This window comes from Chrysemys picta, chromosome 10 (genome assembly GCF_011386835.1).
Source record: "Chrysemys picta bellii isolate R12L10 chromosome 10, ASM1138683v2, whole genome shotgun sequence".
Taxonomy (NCBI): domain Eukaryota; kingdom Metazoa; phylum Chordata; order Testudines; family Emydidae; genus Chrysemys; species Chrysemys picta.
The window spans coordinates 83,380,610-83,407,653 of record NC_088800.1 but is presented as its reverse complement, the minus strand read 5'-3'; the positions used below and the strand labels follow the sequence as shown (position 1 = coordinate 83,407,653).

Here is a 27,044-nt window from a genome sequence, read left to right as displayed (position 1 = left end):
ACAAACAACAGCTGAGAAAATTACAGCCTGGATCCAAAGCCCACTAATGACTACAGAAAGATTTCCACTACTTAAGCCTTTATTTACCTCCTATATGTTTTTTTTTTAAATGTGGGATGTTTTTATATATAATGACAAAGATCTAATTATATTATATATAATCAAGTTATTTTTAAAGTGACTCATCCCTAACATGACTCTGGAAACTATATAAAGCAATTCAGTTGTGCAGAGCAGGAATTGTCTCTTCCTGTGTGTTTGTACAGACCCTGGCACAATGGGTCCCTCACCTCCCACATCCTTGCTGGGTCTTTTGGATGCTACCATAAAAACTAGAACTGGTCAAAACACATGGTTTTTCTCCACACAATTCTGAACACAAAGATTTTGTTTAAAAAATTGTATTTTTCCCCCAGTGGAAAATTTAACAACAAATCAAAACATTTCAATTCTAATTACAATTTTAATTTTTGTTTTTGAAAATGGAAATGAAAAATCCAAGTCAAAATGAAAGGAAATTTCCCATATTCAAAGAAACTCCTTTTTTTTTTTCCCCTGGAAAAATTTTGTCAGTCAAAAAAATTTCAACCAGCAAAAGTCAGAAGAGTTTATTTGCATTTTCTCACTTTCTCTCCTAATTCATAAGACAAGGTATACTGGTATACTACTGTCTGGTTTTATACACATGTATACCCACATACATATATACATTACAATGTATGTGTATAGTGCATACACACACAACACATGCACACACACAAAACATACACACACACACACTTCATAGATTTCTCTTTGTCAAACTGCACATACAAGAGCTGTGAAACAGTGCCACTATCTTCCTATGAATATTAGGCTATGTATATAGTACAGACTTTGGTCAATGGAAGTTAGGTCAGCATAAAGCCACTGCAGTTCGTGTATCGCTTGTGCGTACTTGACTCCTTGCATCAGCACTATGCATTCTCACCAGGAGTGCTTGTGTCGGTGCACTATGGGAAGATGTTCCAGAGTGCAGTTCACCATTGTCTGGTGCACTGTCTTTTGGGGAAAATTTTGGAAATGCATGGGATCAAGGGGTCAAGTTCCCATCATGCAACTTTCTCCATCCAATAAGACCATCCATATTCCATAATTTTTGTGCCTTTTCTTTAAATTCCCACAAAACCATGCGGCACTTCTCACTGTTCACCATCCGACAGAAGCATGGTGCCCACACAGCTCTACACTATTGTCACGAATATTGCAAACACAGAAACAAAGATCCTCCGGTATTGCAGAGCCAGAGGAAAAACTGTAACAATAGGGGACATGATGATTTTGTGGAGGACAGATTGTTGTGGGACATAGCAAAAAACCAACTCAAGGTTGTTGGTGGCATTCACAGAGCAGCTGCAGAAGGTGGAGCACCACTTCTGAGTATGAAAAACGAGCACTGACTGGTTGGAATGGGTCGTAATGAAGGTCTGGGACAATGAGCACGGGCTGCAGAACTTGCGGTTGCAAAAGGCCACCGCCACACCCCTGGATTTGTGCAGTGAGATCACCCCACCCCTCCAGATCAGGGACATCAAAACGACAGCTGCACGGACAGTTGAGAGGTGAATGGTGATCGCTTAGTGGAAGCTTGCAATGCTGGATGGCGACCAGTCAGTGGGAAACTGTTTTGGAGTTGGAAAATCTAGTGAGGGGCATTATCATGCAAACGTGTAGGGCCATTAATTGTCTCCTGCTATGCAGGATGGTGACTCTTGGTAACATGCAGGACATAGTGGGTGGATTTGCAGCAACGGGGTCCTGAACTGCAGTGGGGCAATAGCTGGCATGCATATCCCTATTTTGGAACCAGCCCACCTTGCCACAAAGTACGCCAACCGAAAGGGCTACTTTTCTATGATGAGGCAAGCACTGGTGGATCACTGGGATCGCTTCACCAACATCAGTGTTGGCTGGTCAAGGAAGGTGCACGGTGTTCACCTCTTTAAGAACACAGAACCATTCAGAAAGCTGCAAATAGACACTATCTCCCGACTGGCAGATTACCAATGACGATGTTGAAATGCCAATAGTGATTGTAGGGCTCCGGCCTAGCCTTTGGCTCCGGAAGCCGTACACCACCATCTCGACAGTACCAAGGAAAGATTCAACCACTAGCTCAGCGATGCAGAATGACCGATGAATTTGTGTTTGGTAGATTGAACGTCAACCTAACTTCATAGTGTAAACCAGCCCCTATGCATCACAACCACTGGCTGTCAAAGTAAAGATACTCAACATGGACTTACTCAGAATGGAATTAAATTAACCAATTCTGAGCCTCTCCTCTATCTCCCTGAAAATTTATTATGACATACTTTACATTATATATTTTTGACACCTGTCAAAAATAAAATGTATTGTGCTAATGATTACGATGTGTTATGAATAAGGGCCCCAGGCTGCAAACACTTATTGCCTACTACCGTGAAATCATAGAATCACAGGACTGGAAGGGACCTTGAGAGGTCATCTAGTCCAGCCCCTTTATTCATGGCAGGACTAAATATTATCTAGACCAATCAATGGATTAACCCTGGCAGTAAGCAAAAAGCCCGACAGGAAGCGTTTGCATTATTGGCATGTGCATATATATTAAAAGGTATAAGATGCAGAAAACTTTAAATACAGTTAAATACTTAAATAATAAAGGGACACAGTTGGGTCAATATGATCCTAATTTTAGATTATATAAAGATAAGTCTTTTAAAAAAAAACCTAAAACCAATAGAAATGTTTCCATTAAAATAAAAAAAAGGACAACCCGAAATTGCTTAAGAAGTGCCCATTACCTAATTTTAATATTTGCATAAATCCATCATCACTTCAGTCACTCGGAGCAAAAACGTTGTCCTATGATAGCAAAGGCTACATCTATAGTAGAAAAAGGTGGGGTTTTTAAACATGAGTTAGCTATTAACACAAAATGATAACGTCCTCGTGTTGATACCTCGTGTTTACCTCAAACAGCTAACAGTTGTTAAAACTAAAAATGGCCTTGGGCCTACACTATGGGTGAAATCCTGGCCCTGCTGAAGTCAATGGTAAAACTACCACTGACTTCTATAGGGTCAGGACTTTAACGTGTGTTATTTAACAGTGTGTTAGCTACTATCTGCTTAAAAAACCACAACCCTGTGAAGACAAGATCAACGTGGATATGATTCTCAACGGTGGGAAAGATTTCCCAGCAGCACAATTGAGAACAAGAAGTAAAACAGGGGTGCAGAGAAGTGGGTCGTGAACATTGAGAAATGCAGGATCATTCAGCTATCATGCAATTTCAGTAATAAAAGAGAGCAAAATTTAGATCAAAATGGCAAACGCCAATACCACATGAGGTATAAATACCTGAGAAGTGTTCGGTGAATTGCTTTACGTCCGTGTCCAGCAGAACTTTGCTTATAGAATATTTACAGGTTCTAACCCACAGAAACAGTGCACTCTCCCAAGTTACAGCTGCAAGACGCTCAGCATTCCCTCAGCATCTCACCACCCAAAGCTGCTGGAGTACAACCCTTTCTTCTCCTTCTCTTCCAAAATATCAACAGAGCCATAAAAGGGATAAAGACTCACTTAGCACGTTGTTAAACCTTCGAATCACTGCCAAAAAAAAAAATACACACAGAAAAAGGGAAAGAAAAATCAACACTTTCAAGTTATTGTGTCAGTTTAAAAGGCTTCCAGGGTTCCTTATGTAAAGTATTCCTGGCAATTCCTAGTGGAAATTCCTGATCTCCATGCACTTAGATGAGTTATAAACATGAGAAAGCCTGATAAAAATGCCACAGGTTCAGCCCCAAACTCCCCTTCTCCAATAGCCACAGCAATGTGCTATTATGAATTTGAAGCTTGATTTACAAGAGGTTACTTCACACTCATGGTCATGGAGCAGGAGTTTCTGATTTAAAAAAAAAGAAGTCCAGTGCAGCAATATTTCACAAAATTTCATTCAAATGTATTTTTCCAAACCACTGCTTGCAACACTCAGCTCTGAGAAAAATCCACTCACTTTTAATGGAAGACATTCTTCTATATTTTTTCTTTGAAGTTTATTGGAGCCCCTTGCACATGTAAATTGCATATTATATCTAGAAACAACAGATGGCCACATGCAGTTTATGCTATGGCTCCATTTCAGGGACGGTTAACCTTGCATCTCTATGCAGCCACTGTACTGCGTTTCTGCCACACAACAGAGACAAGCTAGTCTTTCAACTCTGATTGACTTTTGTACATGTTCAAAAGTGCTAGGTCTCAGCAATCATTCTTCCTCTTCCCCTGATGAAAGGGAGAAGGTCTCAACTTTAAGACTTAAAAACATTAAAGAGCAGCAAGAATACTTTACTATAAAACCACAAAAGAAAATTGCTTTTATTTTCTAACATGTGTCACATAGAAAGGTGCTGGTGCGCATAAACCCAGAGGCAAACCTTTAATCTGATAGCAAGAGAAATAAGGAAGACAAAGTAATATCAGCTACAACCTACAAAAAGGGCAATATTGGGGGGAGGGGGGGGGAGATGGGTGTGGGGGCGTGGCTAATGCTTTGCAATTCCATAGCGCCTTTCATCACAAAGCCATTTACTAATATTAACAAGGTAAGTCTCTCCCCAGAGGGAGATAAATTCTTATTCTCATTTCACGGGTAGGAAAACTGACCCACCGAATGGTTAAGAACAGACTTGCCTAAGATCAGACATTAATTCAGACAACCCAGGAGTTCTAATTCCCATTCCTCTGCTCTAAGCAATTAGAACACGGGTTGATAGACCTAACATTTGATCTATTCTTTTCTCATTTATATTCATTACTACAAAGCCAACATATTTCTAGGGGCCCAATCCTGCAATGCTTATGCACACACTCATTGTAATCACATTAATAGTCCCATGGAAGCCCTTGGGACTGCTCCTGGCAATTCCGTTTGGCATGGTAAGTATTTGCAGAGGCTCCGCAAAAAAAAAATATATATATACGGGGGAGCGGGGAGAGAATGGATTCTGGCTTTAACTCTATTTAACACAAGTGTCCACTCCCAGTCTTAACTTTGTGTTGCACCAATTTTCTTATTTAACTTGTTCCTGATTTCTCTTGTTTGCACTAAGAGATAACAACCTGGCGATATTTAACATTTCTGTAGCCAAGAGAACAGTTCTTGATGTTGTTGAAAGATTTTAGAATGTTATCAATAACTTTTGTTCTTAAAGTATAAACCACATGGAAAAAAAATTTTGCATAAAAACTTTTAAAAGCTTCCAAGTGCTCTCCAGGGTAGTCATTAGAAACTACTTAGGTAACAAGAGGGCGATATCACCGAGTTAATGCAGCATTAAATTAGCCCTCTTAGGTAGAACTTTAAGTGACAGAGGAATTAGTTGGGAAGATTTTTTATTTTATTTTTTAAATAGTGAAGTTAATGGATTTCCTGTTTTTAGCTCTGTGGGCGGCTGTCACTGTGAGGGATCAGTATATACTGTATTTAATTACTACGTCTTAAAGAAACTAAAATAATTTCATCTATGTTAGTACGATCTCACTGGTATTCGGTGCCTGTCTAGTGCGGCCACCCCAGTAACTAGAGTACTAAAACGTTACTATCTTCCAGTGGAGTATGTTCCATTTGCATGGATGCTTTCTTGTGATCCATAGCACTGCTTCCTAATTAGAGGAAAAGGATAGTCTAGTCTGGGCCTCAGGAGACCTCGATTCAATCCCCAACTCAGCCACAGAGTTTGACCTTAAGCGAGTCATTTAATCTACCGTGTGCCTCAGTTCCCCATCTAAAATAGGGATAATGCTTCCCTTACACAGCCCAAAAGTTCTCCCACACAGCTGTGCAGCAGGGAAAGATGTGGTTTCTGCTCCAAAGCGTTTGTCTAGGTTAAGACAAGACAACAATTTGGTGTAACAACCTGATGCTAGGACTGAGGGGGTAAATGAAGGTAACAAACATTTGCTAGCGGCATGCACAACTTGCTGGTGTTTTATAAGTACAAACAAACCATAGTTACTCAGGAAGACAGCACATTTAAACCCTAACTTCTGATCCAGTTCTCAATCCAGATCCAGGGGCTACTCCCAGCTTCAGAGCTCTGGATTGGCTGTATAAATGAGCTGTCCCTGCAAACGACTCTCCCTCCACTCAAGGAGGTAGTGTCATTGTGGTCATATCTGACAGTCTCTAGCAGAGACGGATGCTGTTGACTGTAGAACACCGTAATGGAGGATGAGCCGGAAGCTTGCCACTTTCACGATACAAAACCCAGGTGTTTGCACAGGACTTTCCTCCATAACACAGGTAAAGTATAACATCTTGAAAGCAGCCAGCTGAGAAGGAGGTCACAGGGGATGGGAAATAAACTGAGGAAGGTAGAAGAGTTTTGAGCCATTTTTCCCCCCAATGGAATGAACGAAGCTGTAGCTACATTTAAAACTTTACCATGCATAGATTAGACAAATGCTGGCAGGCTTGGCAGACAAAGGATAGGTTTGAATGAGAGGAGCCTGGGGCATCTTGCAGAGTTCCATAGATAAAGCACCACACGCAAAAGAAAGCATGAATACGGGCGAAGTCTAGAGAGGGAATAGTGAGTCGGAGGCATGGGGACAGAGAAGTGGACTGGGACAGAACGGAAGGTGAGGGAGAGAAGATTGAACTTGATACAGAAGACGCCACTGGAGGGACAAAGAGAGGAGAGTATACCAATGAATCAGGTAATACTATGTCCACTATTAGGGCTAGCAGTCATGGTAGGGGACAGGAGCCTCTGTTTTCCTGCAACTCCACCACTTCCTTTTTAAGAAAAAAAAGATAGTTACAGTAAGGTTTAAAAACAAAGATATTGGAAGGGCTATAAACCCTCCTGCTTCAGGGCATAAACCTATCTCTAACTGATGGGGGTCAGGAGGAAACATCCCTCTGGACTCAATATCCTGCCTCGGGCAGGGCTCCCTGCACCTTCCTCCTGAAGCAGCTGGTACTGGCCACTGTCAGACAAGGCTAGATGGACCATTGGTCTGGTCCAGTTTGGCAGCTGCTATGTTCTTCTATGCTGAGGTTCATATATATCACATGTCTATACAGTACACGTGTACACACAGGCAGAGAAAATCAACAGCTAGATTCCCCATAGCACAGGAAAACAAAACCGAGGCATTGAATTCGTCATAACGAAAAATCCTAAGGCGTTCAGGCTCTTGGAAAGTAAATCCCTTCCAGGGTGTAATTATTTGCCCCAATTATCCTTTCCACACTGATCTCTTTGAACTTATAATTATATAACCAAGAGCCAGATAAAGTTTTCTGGTAAATTTTGTATCTGGAAGGGCACACTGATTACACGAAAAGAACACGCTAATGGCATAACGAAGACAGGCAGGCAAAGTGCATGTAATGATTTGTGTTAGGTTTCCAAGAAACATTAAGTACAAGCAGACCTTAGAGCCAAAAGACAAGGATGGTGGATACCAGTGGACATGCCACGTACCAATGCAGGACAAAAAGGACCTGCTGAGGAGTCGATTACGGAGTGTTATTTCCATTACTGCTGTGTCGAGGAGAAAAAGTGAAACTTGCCATCGTATGAAACAAGAGTTTCAGCCACAGGACTCTGAGCTGAATTACACAAGGAATTCACAGCCACTGCAGGGGATGATACAGCATGTGCACCAGCAAGCGTAGTGCCTGCTCTCCAAGGGTCTCCCAGCAATTTAATGACTGTTGCCTCCCAGTGCCCGTATGTGGTACCCACTAACAGAGGGTTAAGCACAGCCTCGGGAAACTGGAGAGATTTGTTCATGTGACTTGTTCTGTTTGAACCCAGAACTCTTGACTCCTAGCCCCCCATTGTGCCCAGCACTCAGCACTTCCTCTTGAACATTTATCTGTGACTCCTCAGCTTAGAAAGGAGCCCAGTGTATTTTTTGCACTAAACGTGCCCTGGATGTAGCAAAATGCCACCATTTTAAAACAAAGTGCTTCCTTTTCTCCTCGTTTCAATTTATTTGTCCCACTAAGGGCCCGATCCTGCTCTCGCTGACGCCCATGGCAATGCTCTCACTGACTTCCCTGGAAACAGGATTGGGCCGCAAGCCATCTTCACTCTGACAGGTCAGTCCGACGCCTACCAGCTTCCAGCTCCATGACTAGGTTTATGAGGCAGGCTCCCTCCCAGCCCTTGGGTGGGAGCCGAACGAACACGTTGCGCAAACAACTTTCCCCGTCCCCCCAGACTGCGAACCAGTGCACGCTCCCAAAGACGCTGGCAGCAATCATGGATGCAGATCTCCTGCACTCTGCCTTGGCTTCAGCTGGAGGTCACCTACTGTCAGGATGCCAATGCCACTACAGAAAGGCAGGGAGCAGAAGGCACAGGGCTGGCAGAAAGTGCTGCTTGGGGGCAACAGAGATACTTCGTCAAGGTGAATCCCAACTAATAAGCAATACTCATTAAGGGGCAAGAAGATACAATGACCCAATATATGGAGAAGCAAAGGATGGTCTTGTCACTAACGCACAGGACTGGGAATAAGGAAACCTGGGTTCTGCCCTGGCTTCCCGAGGCTGTTACTTCACTGCTCCGCTCTGTGGGGCGTCTCACCACTTTGCAGAAGAAAAAACTCTTTCATGTCTGTAAAGCCCTTTGAGAAGGTCAGATGGAAGATGATGTAATGGAGGTAAAGAGGCCTACGGCTTGTGGAGAGAGAGTTTTGTGTTTTAAATATTGGAATAGCAAATGTACTACTTTGCTCCTCTGTATTAAGTTCTCTCTTACTGTGTGCATTGTCCCAACCCCCAAACAAGGAGGCCCTAACATAAAATTTGAATGCCAACTATTTTCCACTCTCCTGAGCAACCTGTTGTACAGACTTGAACTGTCCTTTATGGACATGACCCCTGCAGAGCAGTGCCATGCGCCCGCAGAGCTAAACTGCTAAAAACAGGTGTCTGTTGGGTGTTAAATGTATCTTCAAACTGCTTTGGCAGCTTAAGAAACCATTAGCAGCTGTTAACATGGCTAACTTGGCAACATGGCCCAACAGCTCAAACAGCCTGTTTTCTTCACCACTTCAAAAACTCTCATTTCCAGCTTGCAGGTTTTAAACAAGGAACAAATTAAAACCAACACCACGAAGGCACCTGCAAGACACACTTTGCTAGCAGACTTAAAGCAAGACTGAAAAATAAGAAGCATGGTATACACAAAGTTCTTCCTAGTGTGCGTGCGATTCCCAACACCCCTATTAAAACATCACATTTTGGTTTTGTGCAAGCACACACTTCACAATTCACCTTTGCAAAAGAAGTGTATTTAGTTCCTGAGCCAGCTCCCTGAAGTCAATGGAGAGACCCATAGATCTGAAATGGAGTTGGATCCGATCCTTAATGTATAGTTTTGCCTGACATACAAAAAACTTTTCTAAATGTTTTTGGGCTGCCCTCCGGAGTGCTCTGGACAGGGATTGTGTAAAAACGGCTCCTTCTCACTGGTGTGTGTGTTCAGAGTCAGAACTGCTGACTTTACAGGCAAAAGTCAGGGTATTTATTTTTATTTATTTATTTTTTACTGTTTTCTGCACTAGTTAGTCCCACTGAGGGCAATGGGTTTGAATCAGAGAGGGCACAATGCGGCCTACAGAATGTTTATTATTGTTGAGGACACATTAGAACACAACTAGGCATTCAGATCTCAGGTTGAGTTTGCAAGGCTTGGCAGTTCAGAAAAACAACGTATTTTTATTTGTTAGCAGAGCACGCATTTGATACAGGGCCATTAAGAGACAAGGACGCTTGGAGAACAACTCTATTGCAAGTCACTTTAGAGAGCAGAATCACACAGCGTAAGATCTATTAGAATCCATGTAAAAAAAGGCTAATGGCCTGATCTAACACAGAATTGAATAATGGCTGTTCTTCTGTGGCTGAGATGAAAAGAGGAAATACTGGTTACTGTGATGTACCCATTGTTATGAACTGGGGCTGGATCTGTACAGCTTATGAATTCCAATTGACATTGTGAAGTTGTTTTATGAAAAAATGCTGTATTAGGGGTGCCTCTATGTATGCAGATCCACCGCTGCTCAGAGGGTCCATAGCAGCTTCACACCAGACAGGGACAACAGGAAATACTTATAGTTAACCACGGGTACGTAAGCCTCACAGAGGTTATGCAATAAGGCAGCTCAAGGTTTGACAATCCAGTTTAGCATAAACATCTCCCTCTCTGAAGGGGTAATTTCATGCATCTGCTTCCCAAACACCCCCTCCTCACCAGATATCACTCTGCGGCCCCTGTCTCTGCTTCACCCTCTTCAGAGCCCATCAAGAACTCACAGTTCAAAGGTAATTCAAACATAAGAACGGCCCGACAGGGTCAGACCAAAGGACCATCTAGCCCAGTATCCTGTCTTCCGACAGTGGCCAATGCCAGATGCCCCAGAGGGAATGAACAGAACAGATAATCATCAAGTGATCCATCCCCTGTCGCCCATTCCCAGCTTCTGGCAAACAGAGGCTAGGGACACCATCCCTGTCCATCCCGGCTAATAGCCATTGATGGATCGATCCTCCATGAACTTATCTAGTTCTTTTTTGAACCCTGATATAGTCTTGGCCTTCACAACATCCTCTGGCAATGAATTCCACAGGTTGACTGTGCGTTGTGTGGAAAAAATACGGCCTTTCATTTGTTTTAAACCTGCTGCCTATTAATTTCATTTGGTGACCCCTAGTTTGTGTGTTATGAGGAGTAAATAACACTTCCTTATTTACCTTCTCCACATCCGTCATGATTTTATAGACCTCTATCATATCCCCCCTTAGTCGTCTCTTTTCCAAGCTGAAAAGTCCCCGTCTTCTTAATCTCTCCTCATAAGGCAGCCATTCCATACCCCTCATCATTTTTGTTGTCCTTTTCTGAACCTTTTCCAAATCCAATATATCTTTTTTGAGATGGGGCGACCACATCTGCACACAGTATTCAAGAAGTCTTCTTGCTCCCTGCAGCGTCTAACGACCTAACTGCAGCTTCCCGGGCTTCCCCCCTTGATTGCAACTTCCTGCTCTTTTTACCCTGGGATCAGCTGATTTAACCCAGACGTGGCTCACCCCGTACTAAGGACTGGCTTAGCCCCAGGATCTCCAGCCCATGGGCAAGCCATCCTGTTGGGGGGGAAGATAGGAAAACTGGAAACTTATCCAAAGTAGCACAAGGCCAGACCAGGCAACCATCAGGGTTTAAATAAAGAAACACTTTGGCTAGGTTTACACTACGGGGGGGTGGGGGGGGTGTCGACCTAAGATATGCAACTTCAGCTACGTGAATAGCGTAGCTGAAGTTGCGTATTTTAGGTCGACTTACCCGGCTGTGAGGACGGCGGCGAGTCAACCGCTGCCGCGCCGCCGTCGACTCTGCTTCCACCTCTTGCCACGGTGGATTTCCGGAGTCGACAGCAGAGCCATCGGGGATCGATTTTATCGTGTCTTCACTAGACACGATAAGTCGATCCCCAATAGATCGATTGCTACCTGCCGATCCGGTGGGTAGTGAAGACGTGCCCATAGAAACATGGAGTCAGACAGGAATAGCAAGAGAGGAGCAGGAGAGCACAAGAGCACAGAAGCTGGTTAAGCTGCTCCATGAGGGGCAGCGTGTTACAATCTGCATGAGATGAGGACACCCTGCCTGCCTTCCTAGACCCAGACAGTTCCTCACAAGGGAACAATGAGCTAGAAATCAAGGAACGTTGCAGTGTCAGATATTTATTGTTTTGTATGATCTATAATCTCCCCTGCTTTACATGATTAAGTATTCAAGAGCATAAATGTGTTAGACACTGAGCAAAGTGTCGCTCTGTATGTTAACTGCTTCCCAGCCGCTGCATGCTCTCAAGAGAGTCAACCTGTACACCAGGAGAAGGGTGTGTTTAACTCAGTGGAGTATGTCGGGGGGGGGGGGGGGGAATCAGCGCTGATCCCAGGGTCTAGGACAGGTGAACGGAAGAGCCCCATTTCCAAGACAGGGTAGAAGATGGATTCAGTGTCTAGGAAATGTGCCAGAAAGGCCAAGAGAGGATACATCACTGCAGTCCATTGAGGCTCAGAAGCTGAGCGTACCCCAGGGATCCAGAACACAAAGGCATGGATTCCCCTCACTGCACTCAAACCAGGAGGGGGCGCTCACTAGGATATGAGACACCCAGAGGAGCATGCGTTGTGACTCAGAGAGAAGTGTCACCATTAGAAGTTACAAAACGGCATTTCGGCAAAGAATATTTGAAGGCCCCACGGTGAAACCAGACCACTTTTGAGATCTCGGATCCCGATGTCTGCAATTCCCAACTCAAACCATTATAAATACTTAGAAAAACAACTGATCTATTATCAAAGAGATGCAACAAACAGTAAAACAAATGATTAGTTAAAAAAAAAGAAGTTAGCACAGATTTGTTAGCCCTTAAGACTGGATTATATAGCACCACATTTTAGTTTGGTTGACTACAAAAACCACCTAGATATTACAGCCAGTTCAACATGCAATCGTTCACCAACTACAGCGCTTAGGCTGATGGGAGCATAGGCTAACATGCTCCACCCCAGAGGGGCTGGCTGGCTAATATTCATTCCCAAAACCACTAAATGGGCTATGTCCTGACTATCTATGTACCCACCTCTTGTTTCCCAGCCCACTTCAGTGACCACATTCAAACAAGAGCTCGGGCTTGGACCACAGGGGCCCCAAGGACAAGGAATTCTCTCTCAAGGGCTGTGTCTATGGAATTCTCCACTGCAGGGAACTCTGGATAGTCAGAACCTTCAGGGCACAAAGCAAGCAGACCCTTTTCTAACTGGGGGTGGGAAAATGACTGTGTATGTTCGAGGAAAAACCCACGCACTGTTTAGACTTGATACCTCTCAAGAGAGCAGATTCAGTCTGTGATCTGAAATTTTGTTCTTCCTTGAGGAAACTGATGAGTTTCTAAATTTAGGCAAGAGTGCCAAACTATTTTGGTTAAGGGCACCTTAGAAACAGATCTTCTGGGTTTTGTCAATTTCAAATGTTTCCTCCTCATTTAGATTTGGGTCTTTAATCAGCTAATGCAAAAGTCAATGTAACTCCAGTGGACTGGTTTCCAATTGTGCAAGTTAATATTATCTTACATGAGACAAGATTAATTAAGAATTTAAAATACCAGAAATGTGAGTTATAAAACCTGAGTTGGGGGAGGGAGGGAATTCCATCAGATGTAAAATATACACTGGAAACTGTCAAGATTCACAGCTCAGCATAAACTGTCTTATTCTTTAGCCTGGAGAAGTACAATATGAAAATGAACACTGCAAAAATTAAGGGAAGGAATCTTTACCGTGGTCATTGTGACAACATGGTCAGCCCAAAAATACATTTATGTATATCAAAATAAAAGTCACATCAGCGCCTCTCACAAGTTAGTATAATTATACTATGCTTAAAGCAGGGTAAATGCACTGTCGTATTGTAATAACTCTCTGTCCTAAGAGCATAGCTAGAAGACTAAAGGCTATGATATCCTACCCAGATGAGGGAGGAGAACTACTTTCAGGTGGAGAAAAGGTAGATCAGTAATTTTTTAAAAATTTAAACAGTTTTTAAAAAAAACAGATGTTTAGTTTATAGGTTTTGTCCCCTCCCCACCACAACCCCCCCACCCCCCGACATCTTAATATTACAGAAGCGAATATCATTTTCTCCTCAGCCTGCTTTCTTAAAATGAGCTAATCTTGTGAAGCCAGGCCTTGCGGTTCATACCTGACGGTGGCCAGGCCAGCAATCAGCAACACCATTGATAATTTTTGTGGACTATGTTTAAAGGAAGCAACAGAGGGTCCTGTGGCACCTTTAAGACTAACAGAAGTATTGGGAGCATAAGCTTTCGTGGGTAAGAATCTCACTTCTTCAGATGCATGTTTAAGGGAGTCACTCATCTGAGGGTACATCTACACTACAGGGGGGAGTCAATTTAAGATACGCAAATTCAGCTACGTGAATAGCGTAGCTGAATTTGACGTATCGCAGCCGACTTACCCCGCTGTGAGGATGGCGGCAAAATTGACTTCTGCGGCTTCCTGTCGACGGCGCTTACTCCCACCTCCGCTGGTGGAGTAAGAGCGTCGATTCGGGGATCGACTGTCGCATCCCAACGGGACGCGATAAATCGATCCCCGAGAGGTCGATTTCTACCCGCCGATTCAGGCGGGTAGTGTAGACCTAGCCTAAGGGTACATCTACACTACAGGGGGGAGTCGATTTAAGATACGCAAATTCAGCTACGTGAATAGCGTAGCTGAATTCGGCGTATCGCAGCCGACTTACCCTGTTGTGAGGACGGCGGCAAAATCGACTTCTGCGGCTTCCCGCCGGCGGCTCTTACTACCACCTCCGCTGGTGGAGTAAGAGCGCCGATTCGGGGATCGATTGTCGCGTCCCGACGGGACGCGATAAATCGATCCCCGAGAGGTCGATTTCTACCCGCCGATTCAGGCGGGTAGTATAGACCAGGCCTGAGAGACCTAGGGGATCTCTAGAGATAGAGGCATAGGACATAGCATCTGCCGTCAAGCTTTCCCTCACAGTTCTGTCCATTCACCCGAGTCCTGACTAAGACACTCGTCTACGCAGCTGCCTACAACACACCCAGGAGACAAACACATCAGTCCTATAAATATAAATCTGGTCTTAGAACCCTGTTATTCTACATTGGTGCTAACTGTGTGGAACTGTGCCTTAGAGAAACAAGGTGGGTGAGATAGGATCTCTTCTTGGACCAACTTCTGTCGGTGAGAGAGATAAGCTTTCGAAGTTGGTCCAATGAAATATATTAATTACCTCACCCCCCTTGTCTCTCTAATATCCTGGGACAGACACGGCGACAACATTGCATGGAACTGCGCAGTCATTGTGTAACCTGGACAGATGTTTACACTGAGGATAATTCTGGAAAAAAGTTAGATTAGCAGCAGGGGGATGAAGCGGCTCAGCAGGCCATAGCAGTTGCAAAAAGTTTGCCACAGGTCTAGTTCCATATGTGCACATGAGCTAACCACCATTGTGACAGTTATTGCAATCTCATGCAATATCTTTGGGGACCGTATTGTATTAAATCTATGAATGGTTTACGCACGATTGTGTTCTTCTCTGTGAGGGAAGGTTAGCACAGCTCCTACAGGAACTAAAATCAGTGACGACATGATTCACTTGAATCACTGAGACTAAACAACTCCCAAGCGGGTGCACCTGCTGGTCTGGTTTGCATACACAGGTATGGGACTAGGAGCCAAAGAAAGGATTTTTGGTAGAAAAGCATGAGCTTGAATGGAGCTCAGGGCTGTTTTTCTGATCCAGTAAACAGATAGGCTCTTCTGTCCAAAGGGGCCAGAACCCTTGCGGAAGGGTTAGAAAGACTTTGGCCTGCAAGGGCCTCATAAGGCTGAGGGGTGACTCCTGGTAAGTCCAGTCTGTGTGTACTGGTTTTTGTGTGTTTTCCCTAGAACGATCTTACCTTAACAACACATGGGCTTGCTTAGAAGGAGCAGTGGGGTAACTGGTAACTGCTGGCAATAGGCTGGCCGCAGGCCTCAAAGAGAAAGCAAAGCACAGGCACTGACCTTTAGGCAGGCTGGTTTGCTGGGGATATCACAGTTTAAGGCAGCGAACTGTTCAGCCTTAAAACCCCCTGAGCAGGAGGGAGTGGACAAGGGTCCCTGCTCAGAAACAGCTGGAGACCTGACTGGAAACTCCCAGAGTGGACCGTGGGGAGGGAATACAAGTGCAGTTACCCTGAAACTGTGACAATCATTGGCACAGTCTGTGGTTTCCTCTGCTATTGATTAGAAGACCTAACCGGGGCTGACAGGAGGTTCAGAGGGGGACAATTATACCGGGTCCCCGAACTCTGGGAGGTCCACAAAACATCTGTAACCTCTGTGCAAATAAAGTGAAATGAGAAGAATGGGACCCCAGCAAACACAATGTACTGGGGCTCCAAATTTCTCTCCACGGGCCTGGCCCTGGATCCATGACCAGGGCCTCACTGTCTTGTACGCTCTGCACACAGAGTAACAGTTCAGCCCTGCCCCAAAGAGGTTACAATCTAAACAGACACAGGCTGGGAGAAAGGAAGTATTATTATCCCAATTTAACAGGTGGGGAACTGACGCCCAGAGAGATTACGTGTTTACACAGCCCTGATCCCACTGACTGAGCTCAACAAATAATAAAATAGCTACAATAGCTGAGCCAACAACCCATCAGGAGATGGAGTAAAATGAAGCCTGTTTCCTTTAGTGGTGTTTAAACTCTAGTGACCTATTTTAGCCCACGTTTTGGGTGTTCGGCTTCCCAACCCCCCCGCCCCCCGCCTTTCCCCTCCTTTCACACACAGAATATAAAAATACTAAAACAAAAGTCTTTTGGGTGTTCTGTTTAAACAAGATGGCATGCTAAAGTAATTACAGCATCTGACTAATTAGTAACGTACTGTCCTGTAGCATGCGAGTGCTTGCTGATTCTAAGAAGGGGTATGCTTTGTCCAAAATTAAGTCTGTTTTTCGGAGATTTAAGTTTGATGAGGAAATGGATTTTTCTGTGCTCTTTAGGATAACACAATTCTCTGACCCAATTAGCAGGCTAACTTCTTGGTCCAACTACATCAGTGTAAATTTGGAGTAACTCAAATTAAGTTAATGAAGCTACAGTAGTGTAAACCCAGCGTAACTGAGAATAATTCAGCCCACTCTGGTTCTCAGCATGAAAAGTTTTAAGATTAGCCAAAATGACTAATAGGACCTCAACACCCACAGCTTTAACCTCAAAGAACAAAGGAAGAGAAAGGGAACATGAGGAAGGAAGACCAAATACAGATTTCAGGAAATCAAAAAGCAGCTTTCAAAACCCATCTGATTTTAACAGATCTGATGGATCCGTAGGAGGGAGCAGCAGCTTTTTGGCAATTATAGGAAAAGTGCGAGAAAGTCAACAGCATCAGGAAGTTGTTCTCTCCCTGTACGGCACAAAGATATGAACAAACATCAACAAGCAGAAATACTGATGTGAAGAAACCTGGACTGCGTACCAGTTATTGCAATCAGTCCTGTGATTTCTCTGCTGATACAAAGGAAAATTAACTGAATGCAAACACCCATTTACTCCAGGGCTGAAACAATTAAACCTAGACAATAAAGCAATTAGGAAGCTAACAAAACAAAAAACAAAAACAACCCTCCCCCAAAACCCTCCTCCTGTTTTCTATAACAATAAAGCCTTCACCTCTAAACCTGTAACTGACCATGTTGATTGTCAGTCAACCTACATGAAACAGCAAACCTTCAACATGACAGACCGATTCCAACTGGACAGGTGCTACATAGATCAGCTCTCTGGAACAGACCACTTACCCAAGAGAGCCGTTGAGTACTCTAAACCATGGAAGAAGTTTGTGTTGTTCTTAATGTAGCGTCTGTTTAAGCTGTAGTGTCTCTTGTAAATAAATGTCCACAGTTTGGATTTAAAACTTCAAGAGAATCTACCAGGTACCTACATAGTTGTTCCAATGGTTAATTACCCTCACTGTTAAACATTTTCAGGTTATTTCTAGTCTGATTTATCTAGCTTCAGCTTCCAACCACTGGATCTCATTAGGCCTTTTTCTGTTAAATTAAAGAGCTGTCTACCATCCGATATCTCTCTCCTATGTAGATACTTGTGGTTCATGATCAAGTTACTGTTAGCGTTCTCTTGGATAAACTAAATAGATTGAGGTTCTTAAATCCCTTATTATAAGGCAAGTTTTCCAGACTTTGATTTATTGCTGTAGCTCTTTTCTGAACCTTTTCCAATTTTTCAACATCCTTTTTGAAGTGTGGACACCAGAACTGATTACAAAATTCCAGTAAGACTCTCATTAATGCCATACACAGATGTATAACAATCTTGGACAATTACTGCCAAAATAATCCGAGTTAAATACAGAGTTAGAATATACTGAAATTTGATGAAAATTGAGCAAACTGGCTTGTACTGTACCATTTATGTTTAAAAATAGCCAAAAGTCACGGCATTCATTAAGCATTACTCTTTATTATTAATCTTCCATTCACTAGGTTTCTTTGCAGTACCTCTGATTCTTATCAAGTTTAAAATCCTAGAATGCTGACAGAATATACATTATACTCCCATTGATTTGCACTAGCAGCTGAGAGAACCACACACTGCCGAACCCTAATTTTAAGAATAAGCAAGTTTCAGAATCACAACAAAAAAACGCAATGCATACTTTATTTTGACAGCTGTGGTTTAGTTTTAACTATTTATGGAAGCACAAATAAAAGCACTGAAGCCTATTTTGTAAAAATAACAACGTCTTAAGTAAAACAAATCCGGGCTTCGGCATTCTGCTATCAAAGCTTTGCTGAGAAATGAGTAGAGTTCATGACTTGTCAAGCGTACCCGCAGTTATTTAATTTGTAACTTCTTTGGGGCAAGGGCAATCTTTTTGTTATATGGGTACAGTGCCTGGCACAAAGGGGTCCCGACCTCCGATGGGTAGCCTCTAGTTGGTACCCAAAACAAACAACAATGAGTGAGTTCTGCTATAGACTCTTTGAAAGTTACATTCAAACTAATCAATAACTGAGGTAATAAAAATGTGTAGGCTGCAAATATACGCGACTTAATAAAACAACAAAGCAGACCTCGGCCAGATTCAGCCAGAGCAAGTATATAAACTTCTAAACCCTTCATGACATCTTAGGAGTTCCTGTGGGTTTAAACCAGCATAACGGAGATTAGAATTTGGGCCTATATAACATTACTCAAATGACTTTTCCAAAACCGCATGCCCCCTCATTATGAAGCATTTAGTGGGATTTTGCCCCCTAGAATCTCACTGAGCATTGGATAGAATTAGGAAGTGACCTGTATGACCTGGACACCCACTCCAATGACCCCTTAGTCCATACAACTTTTGTCATGGTACTTGTTAGTGCTTAGTTTCCATGGCAACCAGACTTCCTACTCACAGATGGCTTCTATTGCTTAAATCCATACAGGTGTCACTGGCCCGGCTTGAGAAAAGTATCAATAGTAATGACCTTGGTTACCTTTATTGGTTTAAAATAAATATGAACATGCTTCCCTTCAGCGGAAATTAGACCTAGCAACACAGACTATTTAGCATTAATATATTCCAAATATTTAACCTACATACAGCTGAAGGGTACAATAAATTACTTTTCAGGCCTTTTATTTCCTGTGCCTGAAAATGGGTTATACCTTGATGCCCCTCCAAATTACTTGCCAAAAGCCCAGTACACCTAATGACATTTGCAACGAAGGATGGACAAACTTGTTTTAGCCACTTCCACCCCAGCATCACAGGTTTCAAAGTTCTACTCCCACTCAAATATTTAGTTGATTCTTGCCCTGCATAGGGGAAACCCAAAATGGGGTCAAGGAGTGATAGTTGCCAATAAAAGGATACAGTGAACCATGAAACATGGGCAAAATGAGAAATACAAAGGCTGTAGGAACATGGGTGCAGAGAAAATTTCTAATGAAGTGAAAAAAAACAAACAAATGGCACAAATAAACTCTAAATTCCTAAACTCCAAATAGTTACAATTGATTCCATACCTGTTGTCTGTAGTGGAAAAAAACTGGTCTGCAAAAGGTTTCAGAGAGTTCAAGACTTTTACATATAGGTAAAAACCTCCCGTTTGTGTTATTTTATATCGATATGATACAGGTGGGATTTTCAGCAGCTCTCAGTGTCTGCCTAACCCCGCTTGCACTGAAGCCAGTGTCAACTGGAGTTTTATAATTGACTTCAATGGGAGCAGAGTTTGGTCAATGAGAAGCAATTTTGACAATCGCGCACACACACACACACACACATACACACACACAATCCACATATGCCAACCCAGTTTTTCAGATTGTCCTTTTATCCCTCGTGTCTATATGTGTAGTGTCCTAGATCTTTAGGGAAATGTTTTCTAAGCTGAAACCCCTCACGCGGGAAATGAGTTTAACTATAAAGAAAAATGGTTTGTAAATTTGTCCGTCTTGCAAACCTAAAAAATCATTTTGCAAAGAAAACTTCTGATCCCCTGCATGTTCACTCATAAATATCAATACCAGGGTAATGAACACCTGTTGGTCTGGTCCTGAAATCTCTATTCAGCCAAAAGTCCCAATGGGCAACAACAGGGATCCTTGATTTTGTCCATGCTTAGGCAGGACTTCATGATGCTATATACTTCTAACAGGGGTATGGAGCATGGCCATTTACTCTGCATAACTTAAAGGATGGTTCCGCCTGTTTTACAGACAGGGAAACTGAGGCACAACTGATTAAGCAACTTGCCCAAGGTCACACAGGAAGTCTTTGGCAGAACAGGGACTAGACCCCTTGTCTCACGACCCCCAGTCTTGTGGGGATTTTCAAACATCCTTCCTGTCAGGAACTGTCCCCATGTATTTAATGCTACCATCTGCAGCTAGAGACTAAGTCAGGAATTTCCGCTCGCACAGAAAACATTCAACAACTTTTTCAATCACTGAAACCATGGGAAAAGCAGAAAAGGTCACACCATAAATGAGGGTATGTAGGTTGTTGTTGTTGTTTTTTCATGAAGATGTCCTGTATCTTTGATCTCGTATTTGTGTGTCATATGGTTCTGAAGCTGCCCTGTTGACTCTATTTAATAAAACTGAGAATTTAAGTCATATCATGAGTGTATGTTATTAACCATTCTTATAAACAAGATAAACTGAGGCTAGAATATTCTTCTATTTGTGCAACACTTATTGTTTAGGTTGCCAGATGAGAGGTGAAATCAAGTTCTTAGCTACTTGTGGGTTAGTGCTTGAGTCACTTTTCACAAGAGTGAGGTATTCGAGCCACCACTGTAAATTCCAGTGTAGATAAAGTACATTCTACATGCCTAAACTCCCCTTACACGTGAAAGAATCAGTGTTTTCTGACTATATTGCAGAGTTGCTGAGTGAAGTTCAATAGCCAATTCTATGACATGCTAATAAAAAGGTAAAAATAAATTTCTCCCAAGAGTATTTCCCCGGTAGGACAAACAGACCTACTTAATCGGATTGAAGTGCTTTCTCCCACTATCATCAACAGGAAAATGAACTGCTGTAATTGGCTTTCCAATACTAATGATCATTAATCTTGGAAACGAATGCTGGAATCTTACTTCCATATGGCAAACAACTGTTCTTTAAAAAAATTTAAAAGAATATATTCTCCTCTGCCTTGAACATTGTGTTGTCATTCACACCTATACAAAGTGAGTATGACATGCTACCAAAGCAAAATTCTCCATTCACTTGCACTGGTGATTATATTTTACATCCACTTTGCAGGAGGCTATGGGATGATCCCAGGTATGCAGCAGTAAGCAATCAGGTCTGATCTAGTTAAATTCCGTACCTTGGGGACTTTTTGCTCTTTGGGGATTCCCTAAGGGTTTTGTATCATCTTCAGCCAACAGAAAGTAGGTCAGCAGTCATAACTTTGACCACGCGGGTTGCTAATTTGGGACAAGCTACCAAACAAAGATACAAACTTTCGGCCTGTGGTTACTCCTGTGTGCTCAAAGTCCACAAACCCTTTTAAAGCTACAGTAGGTAAACTGTTGCATGCTTGCTAATTGGGGCTTCCTGAACTATTTCCAGTGCAACATTTGGCCCACTTTTTGTTTCCTCTTTTCATATTATTATATTACTTTTAAAGTTTTTTTTTAATTCACCTTTTTAAACCATTTTAGCTGTCCTTTCCACTAACAACTAGACGAGAAAGGCAGATTGCCACTGATACAGACATGGAAGATACCGAGTAAAATCTACACAAGTGCTTAAGTGACTTAGGAGCCAGCAGGCTTGTCTCCACAGTGGCACTCAGGACAGTTAAGACAAATTAAGCCCCTACCTGGATGCTCTCATCCAGACATAAAGTCACTGTATCTTGAACTAAGCCCACTTGACTTCTGAATGAGCTTCCAGACAGGGGTTTAAATGTGCGTTAGCGTCACACCTTCAATTAATTCGCCTTAGCTTTCCTGAGTGTCCCCATGTAGACAACAACTGAGTCTCACTGAATGTCAGGTTTCAGAGTAGCAGCCGTGTTAGTCTGTATCCGCAAAAAGAACAGGAGTACTTGTGGCACCTTAGAGACTAACAAATTTATTAGAGCATAAGCTTTCGTGGACTACAGCCCACTTCTTCGGATGCATACAGAGCTTATGCTCTAATAAATTTGTTAGTCTCTAAGGTGCCACAAGTACTCCTGTTCTTTTCACTGAATGTCAGTAAACTCAGGCTCCTTATTAGCTAAGTGACTTTTGAAAATTTTACCCAAAGCATCAAACCTAAACCACTTATCTGTAAGATTGTGATGCAGCAGGTAAATGCTGAGAGCAAGGAAGGGTCCAGGGCAGAGGAGAAGAAAACCTTGTCAAACCAAACACCTTTGAGGATTTTCATGGTCTCCTGGTGCTAAGTGCGTTTCTTGAGCAAGACTATGGAGTGCTGCAGTTTGTTCAGATGATTCAATCTTTTCTCTTATTTGTTTGTTCAGTTCCCTGACATTTTAGGGAGATGAGACAACGGTGCCTTGGCAGTCGGCACTAGAGTGGTGATCAGTTAACTCTGTTGAAAACGTGCCACCTGACTAAGGAGTTATGTTGAAGTTTGGGTGGCATCCACCGCCCGTGTGGTGCCATTTTGTCTAGTCTTGTCTTGACATACCTAGTGTTCCAGGAAGAAGCCATTTTGTTTCACATTCCTTATAAAACTTTGAGTACATTCCCTAAATAAGACCTATATTCCCCTGTGTGTACGTATTAAGTCTTGACAGAGAATAAAATATGCTTGTGCATGAGCTATTACTCTTTCGCCTCCCCCCAAAAAGACCTTTTGCCGTCTCAAGCGGCATCGCAGATCACACCAGGGCAACAGCTATTGCAACTCTAGGTCAGTCTCTCACATCCAGGTCCCTGGCCCTACTCCTCTGGGGCAGGCGAAAATGTACAGGAGAGTCCTGAACTGTCGCTCTCATCCTGTCCAATTATTCTCACAAATAATTAAGTATAAGAATAGTTAAGTATCACGGGAACTAGTGAGACGTTCAGAAGGAAAATTAAAGCGAATCTATGTTCCCAAGTTCCAAAACTCTCTTCAAAATCATGCTAGCTGAAATCTGTATTTACCAAAGGCTAAGTAACCACATGATTGCACTTTTCAAATGATTATGTAAGATTAATCTAAATGTATGCCTTATGTTATGCAGTACACAGCAGGTCTTACCCCATCTGCTTCAGGCTTGCCACTGCGCCTCAGTCTACCTTCTGTCTCGCATCAAATAAACCATTGCATCTGGTGTTTTCACAACACCGCTCCACAACTGCGTGTGGATTATTACTATAAAATACTCAAAGCCTTCCAGTCCTCTTCCCCAGGCTCCATTAGTCCTATTTATAATTGCTCAAAACTCTTCCGGTCTGATCAGGATTTCTCCTTCCTCCAGGCTCAGTGGCTTTTGCAGCCCTCCTCGCTGGGGCTTGTCAGCCATTACCTCAGCGGAGGTTTCTCTCTCAATGCTCTCCTGCTCATCTCAACTCCAGGCCTTGGGAGCTCTTGAGAGCTGTCCTCTCCCCTCTTCTGCAAAGTCCCTCTCCTTGACCTCACGCTGCTAGGGTTGAAACCTCTGAGGTGCAAAAACCTGGGAGATATGGGATGATTCTGAGCCCAAACTGGACAGCTGTCAGTGTGCACTCTTACAGATTTCCAAAGGGATGATCCTGGAAAATCCTGGACAGGTGGCAACGCTATAGGCGGCTCTGATAATCCCCAGCAGGCCCCGACTCTAGGCACTGCTCTCATCTCGTGACCCACCCCCCCAGGTCTCTTTCCCTTCACCTGGGGAAGTGGACTGATCCTGGCATAGGTGCAGCTGTGTCTCACTCCCCTTAAAGGGCCAGCTCACCCTAGGACTATGAAAAAGAATAAAGGGCAGATAAAAATCAAATCACAAATCAGATTAAAAACAAAAGGCTGCCCCAAGTAGTCTGATCATTAAAAAAAACTAAATGATACGTAGCATAGTAGGACGAGATGAATCATTTTGAAGAAAGGAACTGCGTAGTCCACTGTTCATTTTGCACTGAAAATAATTACGTTTGCACTAATCTATAAGGTTTTACAATTGCAAGTAGCCAAAGACACATGGGGCAAGAGGGATTACCACAACATGGTATGTCCACCACCCATAAACAACACTGAAGCACAAAAATAATTCCACACCTCTCTATCACACACACACACACACACGTACTAACAGCTGGATGTACAGCTGCAGAATTTCACGCCAAAAACATCTCTGGCAATATTGCCCCAGCTGTTTGCAGGCCTACTGGCTGCTCGAACCACTGAGCACGTCTCTGCACCTTGTCCTCCCACCCATCACAAAGGTTCCCCCCTCACTCTCATAAACTGCTGATCATTCCATGTCTGCAGAACAATCCTTTCCCACCAGTCCGTGCTGGTTTCCAGAGTCCAGAAATGGAGCGGCACACTTCGAAACTGCTCCAGGAGCCAGTACTCTACTCTCAGTTGCTCAAGTGTGTTCCTCTTCCTCCTTGTCCTGGTCCCACCGCCACCGAAGCTCCTCCACCAGCAGGAGAGCCGGCTACCACATCATCTGCTTGGTGGTGAGACTAGGGAAATCCAAAGCCGACTTCATCGGGCTTTGAATGCTGAAATACAGCCCAAGCAGCCTCTGCATATTCAAGGCTGCCAGCATAGCAGCATGGAGCATCGCTGGCCCCATGCTGGCTGACAGCAATTCAAAAATGGTGCTAGCCTGTCCAGAAAAGAAGAATAGGGCGGAGACATGCGAATCGTGATTTTCAAAAAAAAAAAAAAAAGTGATCATGCCTGGCTTCAGTTACATCTCACAATGCACAGCAAGAAAAATCCCAGAACGCACACTGCTCAACCGGAATGCAAAGGAACATGGGATACCCTCCAGGAACATCATGCCCTCAGTTCAGAGCAAACCATGACCGTGTGTGCATAATCATGCACACTGGCCCGTGTGCATGCTATTAGTGCGGCTTGCATAATGCATGTTACCTGACACGCAGCAAAAAGCTGCAGATTAAACCCCATGTGTCATCAAACCCTATTACAACAGGAAGAAACGTTATTTTGGTTGTTTCTACTTCTCGCCCTCAAACTAAAAAGTAAGTAATTCAGGCTGAAAATATGTTTGCTCTATAGCTATTACTGTAATACGTAATAGAGCATATAGCTCTTGAAGTGTTTGGCAAGGAAAGGCATTGTGGAAATGCAAAATAGTAGCTGTTATCTGTGTAGCTTTTACTACTAATGGAACATTATTATTCTGGCAAAGTAGCAAAAAACATATCTATCCTGTGAGGTACGTGTTAATGCTGAAATAATAAAGGAACGGAAATACCTCTAAAATTGTCACTCAGAGAAAGTATCCTTTTTGTTAATAAAAATAATTGTCCAGACTTTGATTTGAACTTTCAGTAATTAACAGAAATGTTGTCAGTAAAGTTCAGGGCTGAAATGTGTGTAACTGAAAACATCTGTGAAGGTAGGTTGAACATGAGCAAAGCTTACTCTAGTGATTTATCATACATCTGAGATTTCAGTACACTTATACCAATAATCCCTGAAGAAAACGATGTTTTATTTAAAAATTTGAAATGTAGTCATGGAACCAAAAGCAATTCTGAAGCATCTGTATTTGCCAAAATAACCGCTCCATAAAATAGCTAATATTTTAAACCGTATTCCATATATAGTAAATTTGATCTAAGAAATTACTCCTCTTTCCACTAAGAAAAACCTTCTGCTACTTAGTTTGTCTGAAAACCCACTTAAAAGAGAGATCGAGATCTTCTTAATGCAACATGTTTTAACGCTTCACTGACTGAGTATATAATAACCGAATGGGTAGAGAGATTAAAGATAAAATATTGAAGTAGGAAAAGATCCAGAGTTGTGGAAATAAAAAGAAAACACTAAGAAGTAAATCATCTCTTTCAAAAAAACCCATCTAAATCTGTTAAAGATGAAACACATTCTAGATCTATAAAAAGTAGCTATTTCTTAAGTGAGAAATAAAATAGCTTGCAAGAGCTACCATGTCGCAGCTTAATTTATGGGCTATCTGTAACCAAAATGAATTGCTCATATTTTCCCCATAATGCAAGCTGAAAACAGCCACAAAAGGGATGTAACATATACTTATATCTAATAATGGATTATCCCAACAGTTATACTTTCTGTACGTGGAAGTTGCGCATAGCCCCATTGAATTCAGTGGAGATCTACCCAACACAGCTCTCAATGAAGGATTGGGGCCTTCTTTGACAGCCCATTTGACCCAAGATGACACATGCTCTAAACATCCTTAAATACCTCAGCCCTTGCCTCCCTCATCTCATTTCATTCCATTTCCATTTGACCCAAGATGACACATGCTCTAAACATCCTTAAATACCTCACCCCTTGCCTCCCTCATCTCATTTCATTCCATTTCCTTCACTGGGAAATTACGCTTTCCCCTAGAAGTTATTTCAAAACATTACCAAGTTCATGGGTGCAAGGAGAGAATCTTAAATTTCAACTCATTTCAGCTGGAAGAGATGACATAAAAGGAAGTTAATTAAGGTAGGTGTGTGTGTGTGAGCACGCGCACGCACACACACAGAGCATGCACACGCACGCTATATTTTTGCATCTAGAATAGATTTGGTCCACTAAGGGAAATGCAACTTGGACAATATTTTAGATCGGAAACAATGCAGTGATGCAAATCAGAAAGGAAAAGTATCAGTGAAAACCCAACAGATTTTATGTTACAATGGAGCATGCCATATACTTCCCTTCCCCCGTCCATCCAATGGGCAACGCTTTTGC

General features: G+C 42.8%; 1 protein-coding gene across 4 annotated transcripts in view; it reads right to left on the bottom strand.

Moving 5' to 3' along the window:
• Positions 1–27,044, bottom strand: part of LMF1 (lipase maturation factor 1) — a 331,417-nt gene that overhangs the window by 239,665 nt on the left and 64,708 nt on the right. The window lies entirely within an intron of this gene.